The 7,021-nt window shown below is 39.8% G+C and overlaps 1 long non-coding RNA gene across 2 annotated transcripts in view; it reads left to right on the top strand.

Annotated features, from left to right (window-relative positions):
* Positions 1–320: 320 nt before the first annotated feature.
* Positions 321–7,021, top strand: part of LOC136290323 (uncharacterized) — a 41,975-nt gene continuing 35,274 nt past the window's right edge. For both annotated transcript variants that reach the window (XR_010721094.1, XR_010721093.1), the window contains exons 1-2: positions 321–356; positions 496–558. This is a non-coding gene — a long non-coding RNA (uncharacterized lncRNA). The remainder of the gene's footprint in view (positions 357–495; positions 559–7,021) is intronic.

Genomic DNA, 7,021 nt, shown 5'->3' with positions numbered 1-7,021 from the left:
TCAGCTTCAGAATAGTTTCCCTAATGCTAACATCTCTCTATTGAAAAATCCTGTCAGGTTTCTCCGGCACTCCTGTAAGAACTCATAATATGTGCCACCAATGCAGATTTTGCATTTCAGAAAGACAAGGCAATACGCTGCTTGTTCCTTTGCAATTATCTTAAGGTAAGCCAAATGTGGGGAGAAAAGGACATTGGAGATATTTGGGCCAGGACCCTGTGGGTGCAAATTATCTTTCTTTATGTCTCCAGCCAGCCTCACCTGGCCTTTGTTACACTCCCTATTAAAGCATGTGGGGACGTGGCTTGATCAGACACAGTGAATTCAGTTGATGCTATTAGGATACTGATAATTCGGTGAGTGCTTTGAGTATTTTTTCTTCTTAATTTTTTTCATCTAAAATAGCTGCAACTTTCCTATTCTCTGTGCTGACCTCCTGTGTTTTAAAAAAAGAATCCCCTCCAAAAAATCCAACAAAAATGTCCTCCCATGCAGGCACTGGGTACTGTGGATGTCCAAGGTGGTGAGTTTTTTCTGTGGAAATCCCAAAATCAGAAGGTAGGCAAGATTTTTGTGCTTATAAAATTTGATACTAGACAAGGCTTTTAACTGTTGCACAGTTCAGGATAGGTAAAAGACATGGACAGCTTCCTTTCTGTTTAATGATTATTTTCCCCCCTTATTCCTAAGGCCTGTAGTTAAGTACACTTGAGTGTTATGTACAATCTGTAGCAATAAGATTATGAACACAAAGGTTAGCATTGAGACAATGTTTGACATTAACAGCGTAATCTGTAAATATCTGATTTCTTGCTTCCATCTGGGTTTTAAGGAGATAAGTTATATTCTCATGCTGATAAATAATTTTTTCTATACATTTCAGGGCCTATAATTACTGTGGCTGCTTATTATGCCATTTGTATAATGTATGAAAGCTTCTGTTCCCAGCTTTTGTATTTTAGTTGTTGTCATTTTCTTGCTAGAACCTTTTACCAGTTGGACTTTAATATGACACTAAGTAGTTGGAGAATGAAGATTCTTTCTGGGTTTTGTGCCTTTTATCTGTTGCCCAGCACTCTGAAGTGTACACATTTTGCCCAGTTTCTGTGGGCAAAATTAGATGTCAAAAGAGAGGATTAAATCCATGTTGGAAGAACTCTGTAGCTTTGGTTGTTTTGGTTATCTGGTGGCAATGGTAAGACTGAGACACAAGGGAGGGAAGGTGGGGGAGATGCATAACATGTTGTTACATGTAATGTGCCTGAGTCACAGAAATCAAATTTTCTGTAACTTTTCCAGTGTTTTAACCGGGCTGTAACAGCAATACTTTAAGTCCTGTTTAAGTACTGAATTGCAGATTTCTGGTTATACCTGAACCTGAGTGTGGCTGTTTGTGACACAGCAGCACTTGTTTGGGCTGGTTGCTTCTAAAATCCATTTTCATCATTGTCTCAGTTTCATATACCCTGCTCCTTTGAGTGTTCCTGCGACCTGAAAAAAAATGACAGTCAAAGACAGTAGAACTCTCTGTCTTGTCAGAGTGATTCATAAAAGGAGGAGATATCCTTTCAGTTGCTGTTTCTATTCCATACCTCCAGCCTGGCCTCCTACATCTGTAAATCTGTGTGTTGTACTATTTATACTGGTATTAAGTCTGCCTTAGCCTGAAAACAGAATCAGTTCTTCTGGCAAATAACTGATTTGGTTATTCCTTACCTGGATGTGTATTGTAGCACACAACTTCTAATTTTTTGTTTTGCAATAAAAGGCATCTAAAGGCATATCTGCAATTAAATTCAAAGTGCTGATCTCCACAAACTTGGAACTGCCAACAGTTTTTATTGTGAATACTTAGATAAAACAATTTCCCCTGTTAATGAAGGTCGATAGGAGGTAAAACAGTTGTTACAGTTCAACAGGCAGAGAAAATGGTTTGTTTGTCTGTTTTTCTTACTATTTCTGCTTTCATTAAAGCAATGCTCTCACTGGAATATCTAAGTAGCTGTAATACTTGCAAGGGGAATATTATTTCTTTATTACAGTGTAAATCAAATCTGAGCACAGTTTTGAATACCAACACAAAAAAGAGGTTTCTAAGAAAAACTCTAATGTAAGTTGAATTTTCTGGTGTTTCACTTTGAGCAGAGTTTGTTGAAGCTATAAACAAGAGAAACAAAATTCTATTCCAAAATTATTATTATTTAAATAATATTAGTTTATTTTCCTCTGGCCTGAAGCCAGAATTTCTCCCTGCGCTGAGGATACCTGTGCCCCAGCTGCTTGGGCTGGTGGCTGGACTCCAGTGAGGTGTGAGAGCATCCTTTGAGAGGCTGGGCCATGGAGGATGGTTTAGGAAAAGGAGGAGGGAGAGTCTGCTGGGATTGCACAGCAGCTCGCTTTCCTGCTCTCACAGGCACTGTGTGTTGTAAAGCCTTTTACAAACTTGCTGTGAATTTATGGGTTTATGTGCCTTTTAGGAACTTGTAGAAATTGCAAGCAGGCAATCAGATCCCCATGTTTCTCTGTCTGATTAGCCTAGCCCATTTCATTAACTGGTACTTCCAATTTATCGAACCTCCCCTTTTGAAGAAATCTCTTGCTAGCAGTATTGATTCATTTGCTTTGAAAAAATATGAATGACTGGCTCCATAAATTTTTTTGAGACACTCCTCCTAGAACATAGTCACTGCATAGGGTAACTAAGAGTTGGTTTCTTTCCCCAAGTAAAACGAAACAGGACAAGAGGAAATGGCCTGGAGTGACAGCAGTGGAGGTTTAGGTTAGATATTAGGAAAAATTTCTTCACAGAAGCCGTTGACAAGCACTGGCACAGGTTGCCCAGGGAAGTGGTGGAGTCCCCAGCCCTGGAGGGATTTAAAAGGAGTGCACATGTGGCACTTGGGGACATGGTTTAGGGGTGGGCTTGGAAGCACTGAGTTAAATCAAGATTCCATGATCTCGGAGGTCTTTTCCAGCCTAAATGATTTAATAAATTCATGACTTCTGGCTCCCAGCTCCATTTGCAGCAGCAAGACCTGCTGGCCGCCCTGGCCTTGGCTGCCACATTCCTATGCCAGGGCCTGCAATTGGAGCACTCTTGATGCAGCACAAGGGCTCTGGCTGGGCATGGCAGAGTGGATGGGGACACCTGGGGCTTTCTCTTCCCCCAGCACTCTCTGTGAAAGACTGGGAGTGTGTCCCTCTTGCAGGAGAAAATATAGCTGGGATCTCCATATCCACTCTCCTGTCTTCCTAATACTCTTCAACTGATATAATTAAGAACCTAATCACAGAGGTTCAAGGTAGAAAAGATATATTAGATAATATTGTTCATTGCCTTGGGACCAGCACAAGATTGTTTCTGTGAAGTAGTTTGCCAACTTCAGGGGAAATTGAGGTCTGTAGCATCATGCAGGTTCAGGCTCTTATTAAAGAGCTACAAGGCTTATACATATATCTTTATTGAAGCTTTTATTTTTAAAAAAAAGTCATTTCCATGATTTCCGTGCCCAATTCTCTTGCAGATTTCAGCAGTGCTACTTTATTTCTCTGTGATGAAGACATACTTATTAGATTTATGTGCTCAAAGGGAAGTAGAAAAAAAATAGAAGAAGAAATTGGAAACGAGAAAATATTTGGCCTTATTAAGTCAGTGGAGGCCTTCAGGTGTCTTGAAGTTTCAACCAGAGCCTCCTCCTTTTTCCAGCTTATTTCGCTTAGAGGCAAGAGCTGTAAAAGAGGCTTACTTTGTCCATCTTATTTATCATTTTAATGAAGTAGCATATCATATTCTTTTTCCTCTGTCCCGGATGCCTAGGGATATATTTGATCTTTGAAAACCATGAGGCCATATGTGATTATTTTCAGAGAATGTCAGTGATGCCTTGGGAAGGCTGACCTGAAACAGAGGCTGGACAGAGCTAGAGAATAAAGTAGGTATGTGTTGAAAGGCCTTTAGGGTACACCTTGGGCAGGACAGGAGCCTGGCCAGGGCTACACCCAAGGTGGACAAAAAATGGTCAGAAAATGGCTGACCAGTCACAAGGTCTCACATTTTTATAAGTTTTGGTCCATTTGCATATTGGGGTTTAATTGTCCAATTACAACTTGTAGTGGTTTGAAAGCAAAACAAATGAGAGGCTCCAAGTCAGAGATACAATTTAATAGGAAAAAAAGGAAAGAAAGTAAAATAAAATAGATGCAATAATACGAAAGACCACCGACAGGGTCAGAATACAACCTCAGCGGAGTGATGGAAGCAGTCCAGGTGAGGTGGTCTTCCTGAAGCAGTGATCCTGTAGAAAGGTCTGGTAGCTCGGGTCCTCTGGGAATCCAATGGGTAAGCGCCCCTCTGGTGTTCAGAGTCTCAGCTTATATCCAGGCTGGAATGCTTGGTTCCTCCCTCTGGGCGGAGCATCTCACAATGGGATGGTGAGTCATGTGATTAGGCCTGATGGGCCCATTAACAGGAGGTAGTCCAGGAGGGGGTTATGTGTGAGCTGTGTAGCAAAGGTGCTGATGGGCCCATTAACAGAAGATAAGCCAGAGTGGAGGAGGCAGGGAGCACTGCCTCACCTGGTTTCAACAGTTCATGAAGATGGTGATAGAATATACTTCAACCCAGGACACTGGGGTACCAGGGGCAGGGTCAGAGGTTGCAGACTCAGTGTTATTGTGGTCAAATGCTGCCTCTAAGTGCTTGCAATGAGACTCAGTACAAGTTGAACTCCATTTCTTCTCATGTAGGGAAAGGTGGAGAGAGTCAGTCTGGAACATCAGCCTGTAATTCCATGTAATAAGAAGCTTCTTCCTATAATCATCTGTCTGATTGTTGTGCAAGTTAAAATAAGTGCTTCTGCTTCAAGGAGCAGCAAAGCACAACACCAAATGGCCTGGCACTTGCTAGCACGTAATCTGCTGTGTCAAAGGTGAGTTAAGGCTTAGAAATTAGCTCTATTAGCAGAGTAAACTTAGTAACTGGAGCAGTTCCTGCAGCCTGACAGACCAGAAACGTTGAGCCTAGTCAGAGTGACTATAAAACAATGGAGCAAACTTATGCATTTTTTCCAAAACAGAAAAACTCCCAAACTTTTATGAAGAGTCTTACTGGGTTTAAAATTTCTGCTGTTCAAGTGGGCACACTGAAAGAATAAAAGCTTCCTTTTATGTTGCATTGGTTAAAGTAAGTTTGTATGTTGAGATTGGCTAAAGAAATGCTGACTGCAGCTGTGAAGGAAAATTTCATTGTACTGTTAAACTTTACTATTTATTAGCTTCATTGAAAGGATAAAATGGGAATAATAAAAAATGTAAGACTGAAAACACATAATTGCAGGCTCTGAGGAGCAAGATGTTTTCAAGAGAATTCAAGAGTGATGTCTAGGATTAGACATAGGAGTGAAATCTTCAGTTCTGTTGGGAACTTTTTCTTCTCTATGAAATATTTTAACAATGTAATTACATTAATAATTTTAAATATTTAATGAATTATAATGTATTTAATGATTAATGCTTATTAATATTATAATTATTAATGTTATTAATAATAATGGTAATGTAATTACATTAACACTGTGATGGTTGTGCCCACCAAGACCAGGTTGGATTTCATGTGCTGTGGTGGTAGTTCTTGCTGTAAACCCTGTCTGTGCAAGCTGGAGCTTCAGGCTGGGCATCCCAAAGTGGGTGCAAGTCCAGCATTGTCACTTTAGGGGGTTTAACTATGGTCTGAAAGTTTAGTAGGAAAGCAGAAGGACCAGGAATATTTTTAGGCTGCATTTTATTCCTGAAGCACTGCCTTTTGGATTGCACCAGAAATTACCTGTTCTGTGACTGCCTCTATCCCCTTTATTTCATCTTTGCAAAAGCATCCCTGGCTGTTTTGGGTCTGACCTGGCATATCCAGTGGAATCAGGTGACAGTGACTCAACAGTAGAAAAAAATCCCAGGTGAAAAGTTGTTGGGAAAGGGGCTGGTGGTGTTTTCAAATTGTTTATTAATTGCAGAGTTTCCATTAAAAAACACCTTTGCTTCAGCCACTTTAATGTTGATTGTTTAACCAAAGGACTTGCCTTGATTCTTTTTTTTTCAAGACTAAAAACAGAAATATATGAAGAAAATTAATTTTAAGTGTAAGCAAGCTTAAATGGTTGAAAATGTTGCAGTTGGAAGAAATCACAGTAGAAGCATATGGGAAGTTGCCTTAACAATAACCTGTGAACCCTGCAGTAGCCTATATATTCTAGGTACTGTAAACTGCCAAAATCCTGCTGAGATTTTGCTCCTGTCCCTTGCATGGGGCACTCAGTCAGCGGGAAGGGTTTTCTGGGGCTTGGCTGAGCCAGTGTGGCTCAGTCAGATTTATGGGTCATGCCAAGAGCTCAGAGTCTCTTCTAAAACCAACCACAGAGCACTTCTCTATTACACACAAGACCTAAAAGTAAAAGGCTTTAGTCTGCAAGTACTACTATAGCAGCCATCAGTGCTAACAATAATACAAGCAAGCTTTTAGAAGCAGTGGGTAAATAAGAAAGAACAAAGAATTGAAAATCAATAGACAAACCCAATTATTGACTCTGCCAGAACCATGCTATAATTTACACTCTCCAGGACTTGTTTACATATTTCTCAGCTTATTTATCAGCATAATTATCAGCTTGGTACTTAGGTAAATATATATACACATATTTATAGACATATATATTTATGCATAGATGTATTATAAATATATATATTTATACTTATACATCTTTTATATGTATACATGTATTTGCATATTATACATATAGAAAGAAATATGTACATATATTAATTTAGAATTACGAGGGTGACTTTCATAACTACCAGAGAATCACATGCTGGTGTTCAAACCCTAAAACCTTGGCAAAGCTATGCAGGAAAATGAAATCTGTAGAACCATGAAGAGTTCTTCTGAGCTGTCTCTGAAAGGCAAAAACTGTGGGCATAGGATCTAGGATTTTCACATCTGGGTTTTGTTGCTGTGGTTCTCAACCTAGATGTT

Source organism: Chamaea fasciata, unplaced genomic scaffold (assembly GCF_029207755.1).
Source record: "Chamaea fasciata isolate MVZ Bird 193981 ecotype frontalis unplaced genomic scaffold, bChaFas1.0.hap1 SCAF_5, whole genome shotgun sequence".
Taxonomy (NCBI): Eukaryota; Metazoa; Chordata; class Aves; order Passeriformes; family Sylviidae; genus Chamaea; species Chamaea fasciata.
Note: the sequence above shows the minus strand (reverse complement) of the source record. Positions and strands in the feature narration are given on the sequence as shown.